The 14,088-nt window shown below is 42.6% G+C and overlaps 1 long non-coding RNA gene across 4 annotated transcripts in view; it reads left to right on the forward strand.

Annotated features, from left to right (window-relative positions):
- Nucleotides 1–13,586, forward strand: part of LOC138676935 (uncharacterized) — a 166,308-nt gene extending 152,722 nt beyond the window's left edge. For 2 of the 4 annotated variants that reach the window (XR_011320847.1, XR_011320846.1), the window contains exons 3-4: nt 1,134–1,242; nt 13,345–13,586. This is a non-coding gene — a long non-coding RNA (uncharacterized lncRNA). Of the gene's footprint in view, nt 1–1,133; nt 1,452–13,344 lie in introns of those variants that run through there. The other 2 variants (XR_011320848.1, XR_011320845.1) reach the window with 1 other exon arrangement.
- Nucleotides 13,587–14,088: the final 502 nt, after the last annotated feature.

Genomic DNA, 14,088 nt, shown 5'->3' on the forward strand with positions numbered 1-14,088 from the left:
TAATGAACCATTGTACAGCTCAGAAACATTTTATATAAGAAAAATGTGAGTTTATCCCTTTAGGAATTTAAGCTACTGTGTATTTTTAGCCATTGAGAAGCCTAAAAGTTCTTTTTGTAATACTGTTATGGATTATGTATGAGCCAATAGTTACTTTTAGGGCTTACACTTATCTATGTTGATCCAGAAAAGCAGAACAAGTATCAATTATTATGCAATTTTTCTCACATAGCATCCATATGACATCTGTTTGCAATGCATTTTTTCCTCTACTACTATTATTATACAATCATTTACAGCACCATTTACAGTGTTCTATGCTACAGAATGGTAATAATACATGGACCACCCAAATGCCATCCAATTTTTTTGGAAAAAATCAGACAGTTTACAGAGGGTCCATGTGCCATCCATTTCTTTCTTACACCCATTGGCTTGCATTGATGAGTCTCGTCTAATAATATGCAGCCACTAGTGATGGGCGAACATGCACGGATAACTTCTTATACAAGCATGATCAGGTGTTATCCAAGCTTCTTGAAGTGCTTGTATATTATGTTCCTGTCCCTGCAGCTGCATGATTTGTGGCTGATAAACAGCCTGAAAACATCCAGGGATTGCCTGTTTGTTACCCAATCTCCACATGTGTTGGGGCTTTCTAACAGCTGTGAGACATGCAGCCGCCGGGACGCCAACATAATATACGTGCACGCCCAGATGCTTGGATAAAACCCGAGTATGCTCAGTTAAGATGTTATCTGAGCACGCTCGCTCATCACTACCGGTCACCTCCATAATGCTGCGATATTTTACTCATCCAGATTCCAGCTGGGAACAAAATTGCAGATGAGCACTAAATCAGTATTACATTAGTGAAAGTGCAATCCGATTTTTTTTGTCGGATTGCACTCGTCCGATTTATACGCAGATGAGTGTGAGCTCTTACAATGTAAGAAAAACAAAAGAACCTCATAGCTAGTTATTAAATTTGGTACCTCATCTACCAATATACTGTATATAAATCTATAACAAGTACAAGGAGATTGCAGACCATTTCCTGAATATAAAAACGTAATGGTTATTAAATGTTTAAAACAAGCAAAATAAAGAAAATGTTTTCTATTTTTTTTTAGAAACAAAGTCATCCAAAGGGAGAAAGGAGCAAAGAAAAGAAGTCAAAATGTATTTTACAGAGCAGACAAAAATACCCCTATAACTATATAAAACTACAACAATATTAAGGTGCATAAGAATGAAATAAATATGCAATGGTAGGACTTTCAAAAATATTCTCGTGTATGACTTATAGTGCTTGAACCTCTACACTGCAAGTAAACAAGAAATGAAAAAGGATGTCTATGTAACATGCTGGATGCTATAGAATATCATCTATATATACTGTATAAAGCTGAGTGTATGTATGTATGTGTGTATGTATCAAGCCACACCCACTCCGCATAGCCACACTCACTCCACACGCAAAGTCCTGCATAATAAATATGTATGTATATATATCTATCAATAAATATATATATATATATATATATATATATATATATATATATATATATATCTACTATAAAATTGTCTAAGGGTCACTTCCATCTTTCTGTCTGCCCTGTCTGTCACGGATATTCATTGGTCGCAGCCTCTGTCTGTCATGGAATCCAAGTCACTGATTGGTCTCGCCAGCTGCCTGTCATGGCTGCCGCGACCAATCAGCGACGGCCACAGTCCGATTAGTCCCTCCCTACTCCCCTGCAGTCAGTGCCTGGCGCCCGCTCCATACTCCCCGCAGTCACCGCTCACACAGGGTTAATGCCAGCGGTAATGGACCGCGTTATGCCGCGGGTAACTCACTTCGTTACCGCCGCTATTAACCCTGTGTGACCAAGTTTTTACTATTGATGCTGCCTATGCAGCGTCAATAGTAAAAACATCTAATGTTAAAAAATAATTAAAAAAAAAATCATTATATTCTCACCTTTCGCGACGCTCCGGTGACCGCTCCATGCAAGCGGCAGGTTACGGTGGCAAGGATGGTATGGGAGAAGGACCTGCCATGACGTCACGGTCATGTGACCGAACTACAATGGGCCCTCGTAAGGTGAGTATATGTTTATTTTTTATTTTTTAACCGGTGACATATGTGGCTGGGCAATATACTACGTAGCTGGGCAATATACTACGTAGCTGGGCAATATACTACGTGACTGGCCAATATACTATGTGGCTGGGCAATATACTACGTGGCTCTGTGCTGTATACTATGTCGCTGTGCAATATACTACGTGGCTGTGCTATATACTACGTGACTGGGCAATATACTACGTGACTGGGCAATATACTACGTGACTGGGCAATATACTACGTGGCTGGGCAATATACTACGTGACTGGCCAATATGCTACGTGGCTGTGCTATATGCTACGTGGCTGGGCAATATACTATGTGGCTGGGCAATATACTACGTGACTGGGCAATATACTACGTGACTGGGCAATATACTACGTGGCTAGGCAATATACTACGTGGCTGGGCAATATACTATGTGATTGGCCAATATGCTATGTGGCTGTGCTATATGCTACGTGGCTGGGCAATATACTATGTGGCTGGGCAATATACTACGTGGCTGGGCAATATACTACGTGGGCTGTGCAATATACTACGTGGACATGCATATTCTAGAATACCCGATGCGTTAGAATTGGGCCACCATCTAGTATATATATATATATATATATAGTACAGACCAAAAGTTTGGACACACCTCATTTAAAGATTTTTCTGTATTTTCATGACTATGAAAATTGTACATTCACACTGAAGGCATCAAAACTATAAATTAACACATGTGGAATTATATACTTAACACAAACATGTGAAAGAACTGAAATTATGTCTTATATTCTAGGTTCTTCAAAGTAGCCACCTTTTGCTTTGATGACTGCTTTGCACACTCTTGGCGTTCTCTTGATGAGTTTCAAGAGGTAGTCACCGGGAATGGTTTTCACTAGGGTTGAGCTAAACGAGTCGGTAATTTTCAGAAGTCGCCGACTTTTGGCAAGGTCGGGTTTCATGAAACCCGACCCGACCCCTATGTGGGGTCGGCCATGAGGTCGGCGATCTTCTGAATCTGGTATCGGAATTCCGATACTGAGTTCCGATACGTTTGCAATATCGGAAATCGGTATCGGAATCCATATTTAAAAGTAAAAGAAAGAATTAAAATAAAAAATATTGCTATACTCACCCTCTGACGCGCCCTGGTACTAACCGGCAGTCTTCCTTCCTTAGAATCAGCGCTTGAAAGACCTTCGGTGACGTCGCGGCTTGTGATTGGTCGCGCGACGGCCCATGTGACCGCTCACGCAACCAATCACAAGCCGCGACGTCACCGAAGGTCATTCAAGCGCTGATTCTTAGGAAGGAAGGCTGCCGGAAAGAAGCAGGGCGCGTCCGAGGGTGAGTATATACCTAATAAGAATATACTCACCCTCGGACGCGCCCTGCTTCTTTCCGGCAGCCTTCCTTCCTAAGAATCAGCGCTTGAAGGACCTTCGGTGACGTCGCGGCTTGTGATTGGTCATGTGAGCGGTCACATGGGCCGTCGCGCGACCAATCACAAGCCGCAACGTCACCGAAGGTCTTTCAAGCGCTGATTCTAAGGAAGGAAGACTGCTGGTTAGTACCAGGGCGCGTTAGAGGGTGAGTATAGCAATATTTTTTATTTTAATTCTTTCTTTTACACTTAAATATGGATCCCAGGGCCTGAAGGAGAGTTTACTCTCCTTCAGACCCTGGGAACCATAGTAACCCATTGCAATGCATTGGGTTTCGGGTTTCGGCCGACCCCAACCCCGACTTTTTTATAGGATCGGCCGATTTCACTCGACCCGACTATTGAGAAAGTCGGGTTTCGTGAAACCCGACCCGATCCTATAAAAGTAAAGGTCACTCAACCCTAGTTTTCACTTCACAGGTGTGCCCTGTCAGGTTTAATAAGTGGGATTTCTTGCCTTATAAATGGTGTTGGGACCATCAATTGTGTTGTGCAGAAGTCTGGTGGATACACAGCTGCTAGTCCTGCTGAACAGACTGTTAGAATTTGTATTATGCAAGAAAAAAGCAGCTAAGTAAAGAAAAATGAGTGGCCATTGTTACTTTAAGAAATGAAAGGGTTAGGGCTAGGAGCGCACCAAATAACTAGAGAGATGGTATAAGGTGCGTTCGCAGCCTGGGATCCACCGTGCAGAGATGGAACCTGCTGCTGAGTAATGACGGACTATGTCGCGGTAAAATGTGGATACATACACGGGTTAACTTCACCCTGTGTGAAGGAAGCGACCCTGTTGCATCACATGGCCGGGGTACCGCACCAAGAGCGCAAGCAAGGAGTCTCAGAACTCAATCCCAAGACACAGGATTAAAGTTCCTCTAGACCTCTTGCAATCGACACCGCAACTGGGGTGTCAGAGTAACTGCAAAAATAACTTAAATGAACAAGAGTGCATGCAGTGCCGCACTGGCGGACGCCACTAACGACCCAGACTTGGGATAGGAAAGCGCTCTAATAGCACACGGCACCGCACTAACGGTCACAGCAATTAGACGCTGTTTCGTGTGTTTATTGCTGATAGCTCAGCCGGGTGCTAGATAGCAGACATCCACCTTATACGAGCAGTCATACACAAGGGAGGGGATGATTAATGCACGACTTTAACTCATCAACACACACACACGATTTCAAGACTACACTAGCGCATGGCCGAGCTGCCATGCGAATCTTTTATAGCAGCAGTGCTACAAGACCTTCCAGATTAACCAATAGGAGCTGCAACAGGACCTGAGCGTGTGACCCCTGACCTCCAATGGGAGGTCGTCCTGTGGGCATGCTCAGTATGGGAAAAGCAGGACTTAGTCCCAGAAAGACCTGCTCACTGCTGATCATTGCTGGCTACAAAAGCAGAGCCTGGAAGGGCAGTAGTAACCAATCGTCCAGCATCAGCCTAAGCTAGATGCTGGGACCAACGTTTCCGCTGAGCAGGCTCCACTGCGGCTGGAGAAGAATGGGAGACCGCAGCAGAGATGGTTCAATATTCCCCCTGTGCAGAGGTGGGAACTCGACACCTAACAGAAGGTCAGTCAGTCAGAAAAATTGGGAAAACTTGAAAGTGTCCCCAAGTGCAGTGGCAAAAAGCATCAAGCACTACAAATAAACTGGCTCACATGAGGACCGCCCCAGGAAAGGAAGACCAAGAGTCACCTCTGCTTCCGAGGATAAGTTTATCCGAGTCACCAGCCTCAGAAATCGCAGGTTAACAGCAGCTCAGATTAGACACCAGGTCAATGCAACACAGAATTCTAACAGCAGACACATCTCTACAACAACTGTTAAGAGGAGACTTTGTGCAGCAGGACTTCATGGTAAAATAGCTGCTAGGAAACCACTGCTAAGGACAGGCAACAAGCAGAAGAGACTTGTTTGGGCTAAAAAACACAAGGAATGGACATTAGACCAGTGGAAATCTGTGCTTTGGTCTGTTGAGTCCAAATTTTAGATCTTTGGTTCCAACCACTGTGTCTTTGTGCAATGCAGAAAAGGTGAACGGATGGACTCTACATGTCTGGTTCCTATTGTGAAGAATGGAGGAGGTGTAATGGTGTAGGGGTGCTTTGCTGGTGACACTGTTGGGGATTTATTCAAAATTGAAGGCATACTGAAACAGCATGGCTTACAAAGCATCTTGCAACGGCATGCTATTCCATCCGGTTTGCGTTTAGTTGGACCCCAAACACACCTCCAGGCTGTGTAAGGGTTATTTGACCAAGAAGGAGAGTGATGGGGTGCTACGCCAGATGACCTGGCCTCCACAGTGACCAGACCTGAACCCAATCGAGATGGTTTGGGGTGAGCTGGACCGCAGAGTGAAGGCAAAAGATTGTTGGAAGACCATTCCGGGCGACTACCTCTTGAAGCTCATCAAGAGAATGCCAAGAGTGTGCAAAGCAGTGATCAAAGCAAAAGGTGGCTTCTTTGAAGAACCTAGAATATAAGACATAATTTCAGTTGTTTCACACTTTTTTATTAAGTATATTATTCCACATGTGTTAATTCATAGTTTTGATGCCTTCAGCATGAATGTACAATTTTCATAGTCATGAAAATACAGAAAAATCTTTAAATGAGAAGGTGTGTCCAAACTTTTGGTCTGTACTGTATATATATATATATATATATAGATAGATAGATAGATAGATAGATAGATAGATAGATAGATAGATAGATAAATGTATATATATTTTATAGGCACATATTCTTGACCACAACAGGTTACACTGCCTGTGTTGCCCATATCACCCAATCACTAGGCACCTTTCATTTCACCAGAGCTGTTTAAAAGATGAAAGCTGAGCATTGATTGGTTGCTATGAGCAACAGTTTTCCTTGTAGACAGTTGTGGTAACTGAGGCCTATTATTGTTATCATTTCTATGGTGTTTTCGTATTCTGTAATACACACAGACCACCCTCTGACACAAACTGCAGTGGGAGCCCAGAATCAGGAACATCTCTTTGTCTGGCATGAAGCATCTCATTAACTTAAAAATTCAAACACAGATTAAAAAAAGAAACACAAGGCGGATTTCTCCAACCCAGGTATCATTTTAATCGGTGTAACAGCTCCAACCTGACAATGACTGGTTCGCTTTAAACTTATTTGTACAGCTACAACTAATGCCACTCCAAATGAGTCCTTCTTTAAAATGTCTAACTAAATGGCATTACACTCCCACGAGGTTGAAATCTGCTTTCTCTAAGAGAAAAGCTGTATTACTACTCAATGAGCAAAACTTACAGAAAGAAGAAAGGGAGCCAAGACATACCGAGATGACTACAGAAATGGAAGAAAGGGACACAAGAGCTGCTTCCTCAAGGGCGAATGAAATGTCTCAGTAGAGAGAAGCAAGACTTGCAGACATGAGAACAAGAGCTGCTTCCTCAAGGGCCACTGAAACATCTCAGCGGAGAGAAGCAAGACTTGGTGACAAGAGAGCAAGAGCTGTTTCATCAAGATCCACTGAAACATCTCTGCAGAGAGAAGCAAGACTTACAGACATGAAAATCGCAACTGCTTACACCAGGACACAGGAAAAAATTGGAAGTTTGAAATACTCTGCCTTTTGCTACCACTCAGACATCAACTATCAGGATAATCCAATAGTTAACATTGGAAAAATGGATGTAGTCTGCATGTACCGCAATGCCCTGAAGTGGAAAGATGAACCACCAGGTTTATGCTGTGCAAATGGCAAGTTAAAACTGCTTTCTCTCCTCTCACCACCAGATCCCCTGAAGTATCTGATGACAGTCACCACTGCAATATCAAACCACTTCTTGGGACAACATCAGGACGTGCAACTCCTGCTTCCAAATGAAAAGAGAAGTTTTTTCAGCTGGATTTATGCCCATGTTCAAAGTTCAAGGACGGATTTACCACTTAATTGGCTCACTGCTTCCATTGCAAGGAAAGTAACCTCAATTTCTTCAACTCTGCTTCATGGAAAGCAAAGGATCAGCAGAGATGCTCTTTAATTCCAAACACTTGCCTTGATATTGTTACTAACTTTCAGGAGTTTTTTCACTTAAACAATCCATATGTTCAAGTTTTCAAGACTGCACTTGAATGCATGCCAAGTGATGATTACAGAGTTGTAATCAGAGCTGACAAAACACCACAAGGTGAGTTTCAGCAGTGTTTCAATGCCACCATATTTTATGAGGTAGCTATATTGATTGTGGGTAATGAGTTTCACAGCCGAGACATTGTGCGTCAGAAAAGGAAGAATTGTTTGCAACGCTTGGCAGAAACTCACAGGTCCTATGACGCACTGCAATATCCAATTATCTCTGGCAGGGACAGGATGGCTATCACTTTGAAATACCTCAGACAAATCCTGCAACAGGCAACCCTTCAGGGAAAAAAGTGTCAGCCATGGACTTCTATGCCTACAGGATCATGACAGAGTTGGTGAGGAAAATCCCATCCTCAAATGCAGAGATCTCTTCCACCAATTCATCATTGACATATATGCAAAAACTGAGTGAACGTCTTCTGTATATCTGACTAAATCAAAAGAAGCTCAGAGCCGAGGAATACATTCACCTTAGAGATGCTGTGGCAAATGATGTTTGTTATAACTAACCACACAGTTAGTTACTATGCCCGGGCAACGCCGGGCTCTTCAACTCCAAGGACGTCCACCCATTTCTTCTGATACATGTTGGCACCAATGACACGGCAAGGAAGGACCTACCGACAATCTGCAAAGACTTTGAAGAGTTGGGGAAGAAAGTAAAGGAACTGGATGCACAGGTAGTTTTTTCTTCTATCCTTCCAGTAGACGGGCATGGCACCAGGAGATGGAACAGGATCCTTGATGCAAACAACTGGCTAAGACGATGGTGCAGACAACAAGGATTCGGATTCCTGGACCATGGTGTGAATTACTTGTACGATGGACTCCTCACCAGAGACGGACTACACCTCAACAAACCTGGGAAACACACATTCGCCAGAAGACTCGCTACACTCATCAGGAGGGCGTTAAACTAGAAGAAGAGGGGACGGGAAGAAAAACATTAGACTTGAACAAAGAAGATCCAGGAAAACATACTCAGAAGGGAGGTAAGAACATTTCTAAAACAATCCATAGCGAGGAGATTGGAACAAAACAAAATCCTCTAAACTGCATGCTCGCAAACGCCAGAAGCCTGACAAACAAGATGGAAGAACTAGAAGCAGAAATATCTACAGGTAACTTTGACATAGTGGGAATAACCGAGACATGGTTAGATGAAAGCTATGACTGGGCAGTTAACTTACAGGGATACAGTCTGTTTAGAAAGGATAGTAAAAATCGGAGAGGAGGAGGGGTTTGTCTCTATGTAAAGTCTTGTCTAAAGTCCACTTTAAGGGAGGATATTAGCGAAGGAAATGAGGATGTCGAGTCCATATGGGTCGAAATTCATGGAGGGAAAAATGGTAACAAAATTCTCATTGGGGTCTGTTACAAACCCCCAAATATAACAGAAACCATGGAAAGTCTACTTCTAAAGTAGATAGATGAAGCTGCAACCCATAATGAGGTCCTGGTTATGGGGGACTTTAACTACCCGGATATTAACTGGGAAAGTGAAACCTGTGAAACCCATAAAGGCAACAGGTTTCTGCTAATAACCAAGAAAAATTATCTTTCACAATTGGTGCAGAATCCAACCAGAGGAGCAGCACTTTTAGACCTAATACTATCTAATAGACCTGACAGAATAACAAATCTGCAGGTGGTCGGGCATCTAGGAAATAGCGACCACAATATTGTACAGTTTCACCTGTCTTTCACTAGGGGGACTTGTCAGGGAGTCACAAAAACACTGAACTTTAGGAAGGCAAGGTTTGACCAGCTTAGAGATGCCCTTAATCTGGTAGACTGGGACAATATCCTCAGAAATAAGAATACAGATAATAAATGGGAAATGTTTAAGAACATCCTAAATAGACAGTGTAAGCGGTTTATACCTTGTGGGAATAAAAGGACTAGAAATAGGAAAAACCCAATGTGGCTAAACAAAGAAGTAAGACAGGCAATTAACAGTAAAAAGAAAGCATTTGCACTACTAAAGCAGGATGGCACCATTGAAGCTCTAAAAAACTATAGGGAGAAAAATACTTTATCTAAAAAACTAATTAAAGCTGCCAAAAAGGAAACAGAGAAGCACATTGCTAAGGAGAGTAAAACTAATCCCAAACTGTTCTTCAACTATATCAATAGTAAAAGAATAAAAACTGAAAATGTAGGCCCCTTAAAAAATAGTGAGGAAAGAATGGTTGTAGATGACGAGGAAAAAGCTAACATATTAAACACCTTCTTCTCCACGGTATTCACGGTGGAAAATGAAATGCTAGGTGAAATCCCAAGAAACAATGAAAACCCTATATTAAGGGTCACCAATCTAACCCAAGAAGAGGTGCGAAACCGACTAAATAACATTAAAATAGATAAATCTCCGGGTCCGGATGGCATACACCCACGAGTACTAAGAGAACTAAGTAATGTAATAGATAAACCATTATTTCTTATTTTTAGGGACTCTATAGCGACAGGGTCTGTTCCGCAGGATTGGCGCATAGCAAATGTGGTGCCAATATTCAAAAAGGGCTCTAAAAGTGAACCTGGAAATTATAGGCCAGTAAGTCTAACCTCTATTGTTGGTAAAATATTTGAAGGGTTTCTGAGGGATGTTATTCTGGATTATCTCAATGAGAATAACTGTTTAACTCCATATCAGCATGGGTTTATGAGAAATCGCTCCTGTCAAACCAATCTAATCAGTTTTTATGAAGAGGTAAGCTATAGGCTGGACCACGGTGAGTCATTGGACGTGGTATATCTCGATTTTTCCAAAGCGTTTGATACCGTGCCGCACAAGAGGTTGGTACACAAAATGAGAATGCTTGGTCTGGGGGAAATTGTGTGTAAATGGGTTAGTAACTGGCTTAGTGATAGAAAGCAGAGGGTGGTTATAAATGATATAGTCTCTAACTGGGTCGCTGTGACCAGTGGGGTACCGCAGGGGTCAGTATTGGGACCTGTTCTCTTCAACATATTCATTAATGATCTGGTAGAAGGTTTACACAGTAAAATATCGATATTTGCAGATGATACAAAACTATGTAAAGCAGTTAATACAAGAGAAGATAGTATTCTGCTACATATGGATCTGGATAAGTTGGAAACTTGGGCTGAAAGGTGGCAGATGAGGTTTAACAATGATAAATGTAAGGTTATACACATGGGAAGAAGGAATCAATGTCACCATTACACACTGAATGGGAAACCACTGGGTAAATCTGACAGGGAGAAGGACTTGGGGATCCTAGTTAATGATAAACTTACCTGGAGCAGCCAGTGCCAGGCAGCAGCTGCCAAGGCAAACAGGATCATGGGGTGCATTAAAAGAGGTCTGGATACACATGATGAGAGCATTATACTGCCTCTGTACAAATCCCTAGTTAGACCGCACATGGAGTACTGTGTCCAGTTTTGGGCACCGGTGCTCAGGAAGGATATAATGGAACTAGAGAGAGTACAAAGGAGGGCAACAAAATTAATAAAGGGGATGGGAGAACTACAATACCCAGATAGATTAGCGAAATTAGGATTATTTAGTCTAGAAAAAAGACGACTGAGGGGCGATCTAATAACCATGTATAAGTATATAAGGGGACAATACAATTATCTCGCTGAGGATCTGTTTATACCAAGAATGGTGACGGGCACAAGGGGGCATTCTTTGCGTCTGGAGGAGAGAAGGTTTTTCCACCAACATAGAAGAGGATTCTTTACTGTTAGGGCAGTGAGAATCTGGAATTGCTTGCCTGAGGAGGTGGTGATGGCGAACTCAGTCGAGGGGTTCAAGAGAGGCCTGGATGTCTTCCTGGAGCAGAACAATATTGTATCATACAATTAGGTTCTGTAGAAGGACGTAGATCTGGGGATTTATTATGATGGAATATAGGCTGAACTGGATGGACAAATGTCTTTTTTCGGCCTTACTAACTATGTTACTATGTTACTATGTTACTTTAAAGGGACACTGTCACCTGGATTTGGAGGGAACAATCTTCAGCCATGGAGGCGGGGTTTTGGGGTGTTTGATTCACCCTTTCCTTACTCGCTGGCTGCATGCTGGCTGCAATATTGGATTGAAGTTCATTCTCTGTCCTCCATAGTACACGCCTGCGCTGTGCAAGATTGCCTTGTGCAGGCGTGTACTACGGAAGACAGAGAATGAACTTCAATCCAATATTGCAGCCAGCATGCAGCCAGCGGGTAAGGAAAGGGTGAATCAAAACCCCAAAAACCCCGCCTCCATGGCTGAAGATTGTTCCCTCCAAATCCAGGTGACAGTGTCCCTTTAATATATCAATGTCAAAGATTAAACAAATTACAGCACAACAAGTAGCATCCTGAATATACATTGAAACATCCTACTCCATGGGTAAACAATCAACCTTTATGCATGTTTCACAGCTAGATAGCGGCTTCAAGATAGGGGACTGGGGTTTAGTACAAGGGGGCGTTATGACGGACAGATATCAGAAGTGCGTTCCATCTATATTGACAGAGCTGCTCACTGATTGACATCTGTGATGTGGTTGTGGTGATGTATTCCATTATTAAGAAAAGAAATTAAACATATTTTAATGAATTTCCAATAACAAATATTAGATTTTTAACTACCATGTGCTGAACATCAAACTATCATTGGACCTTATAAAGTAGGTTTGGAGCCTTACCAGCTTTGTCCATGCATTGTCAATGATCACCTGCAGGCTGGATCGATATATGTACAAAAAGCAAGGGTGACCTGTATCTAACAATATTCATTTACATGTCCCCCTCATGTTGCTCTCTTTCCAAAATGTCTCCCACAAGCTGCCTCTTCCTCATGATGTTCCTCCACACAATGGCCCTTTCCATATTGCCCCATGCAATCCAATCTGCCCTTCTCCACACTTTCCTCCACATACTGCTACTCTCTATACTCTCTCCTCATGCTGGCCCTCTTCATACTGTAACCCCTATGCTGCCTTCTGTCCATACTGTCCCCCCCACATTGCCCTTCTGCATACTGTCCCCCCATGCTTGTCCCTTTCCATATTGTCACTTACATACTGTCTCTCCATACTCTGCCTCCCACAAGCTGTCCCTCTCCATACTGTCCCCCACAAGTTTCCCCTCTCCATACAGACTCCAACGTCTGCATGTCTTCATTATGTTCCCCACACACTGTTCCTCCCCATTCTGTCCCTCCCACCTTGCCTTTTTCCATATTGTCCCCCCAGGCTTCTTCTCTCCATACTATCCCTCCACAATACCCCCCTGCATGCTGCTCTCTCTAACATTTATTCCCTTTCTTACACTCTGTCCCCCATACTGTTCCCTTTTACTAAACCCCAAAATGGAAGTCTTCTTTAATTTTAGCTCTTATGGAGTACTCTTTCTCTTCTGTTTTGGTTCAATTGCATTCATGTCTCTATGATGAAAAAACAGTTGAATACAAAGAGCAGAACTGGACAAGTTCCACTTTTGGAGGTTGACATTTTTGTTGACAGCTCAGACCACACCTTGAGGCGAGATGATTATTTCTCCTTATGGCAGAATCACACTTATGTTACATAACCCATATATTTTTACAGATTTAGCTAATGAAAATAAAATTGGGGCAACGTTCTTACAAACTGATGGTATTTCTTCAATTGATTTCTCTTGACAGGACTTGACACATCTCTATCAGGATCTGCTCCTGTAATGTCTGTTTTTGTCATCAGGCACCACCATATTCATCGGGCAAGCAGCGCTGGTGATAGAAGAAGTGTCGGGACCAGAAGCTCTGGATGGTGCATGCTCTGTGCAGCCACTAAGCATAGAGTGTATGGGACCTGAAGTGATGTCCAGTCTGTGTGTACTGTCCAGCCGGATATATCAGCTCTTTGCTTTAGCTAATTGGAGAGCACCACACCCTACGAAAGCTCCCAGTTTACAGCTGGAAGCTGGAAGATGCAATTGTGCTTAAAAGTTTACATACCACGGCAGAATCTTTGCTTTCTTGGCCTTTTTTCAGAGAACATGAATGATAACACCAAAACTTTTTCTCCACTCATGGTTAGTGGTTGGGTGAAGCCATTTATTGTCAAACTACTGTGTTTTCTCTTTTTAAATCATAATAACAACCTAAAACATCCAAATGACCCTGATCAAAAGTTTGCATACCCCGTTTCTTAATACCGTGTATTGCCCACTCTAACATCAATGACAGATTGAAGTATTTTGTGGTAGCTGTGGACGAGGTTCTTTATTTTCTCAGATGGTAAAGCTGTCCACTCTTCTTGGCAAAAAGCCAAGTTCCTGTAATTTCCTGATGGGCTGTCTAGAATGAGCTGCGTGCTTGAGATCTCCCCCGAGTGGCTCAATGATATTTAAAAGTCAAGAGACTAAGATGGCCACTCCAGAACATTCA

Source organism: Ranitomeya imitator, chromosome 1 (assembly GCF_032444005.1).
Source record: "Ranitomeya imitator isolate aRanImi1 chromosome 1, aRanImi1.pri, whole genome shotgun sequence".
Taxonomy (NCBI): domain Eukaryota; kingdom Metazoa; phylum Chordata; class Amphibia; order Anura; family Dendrobatidae; genus Ranitomeya; species Ranitomeya imitator.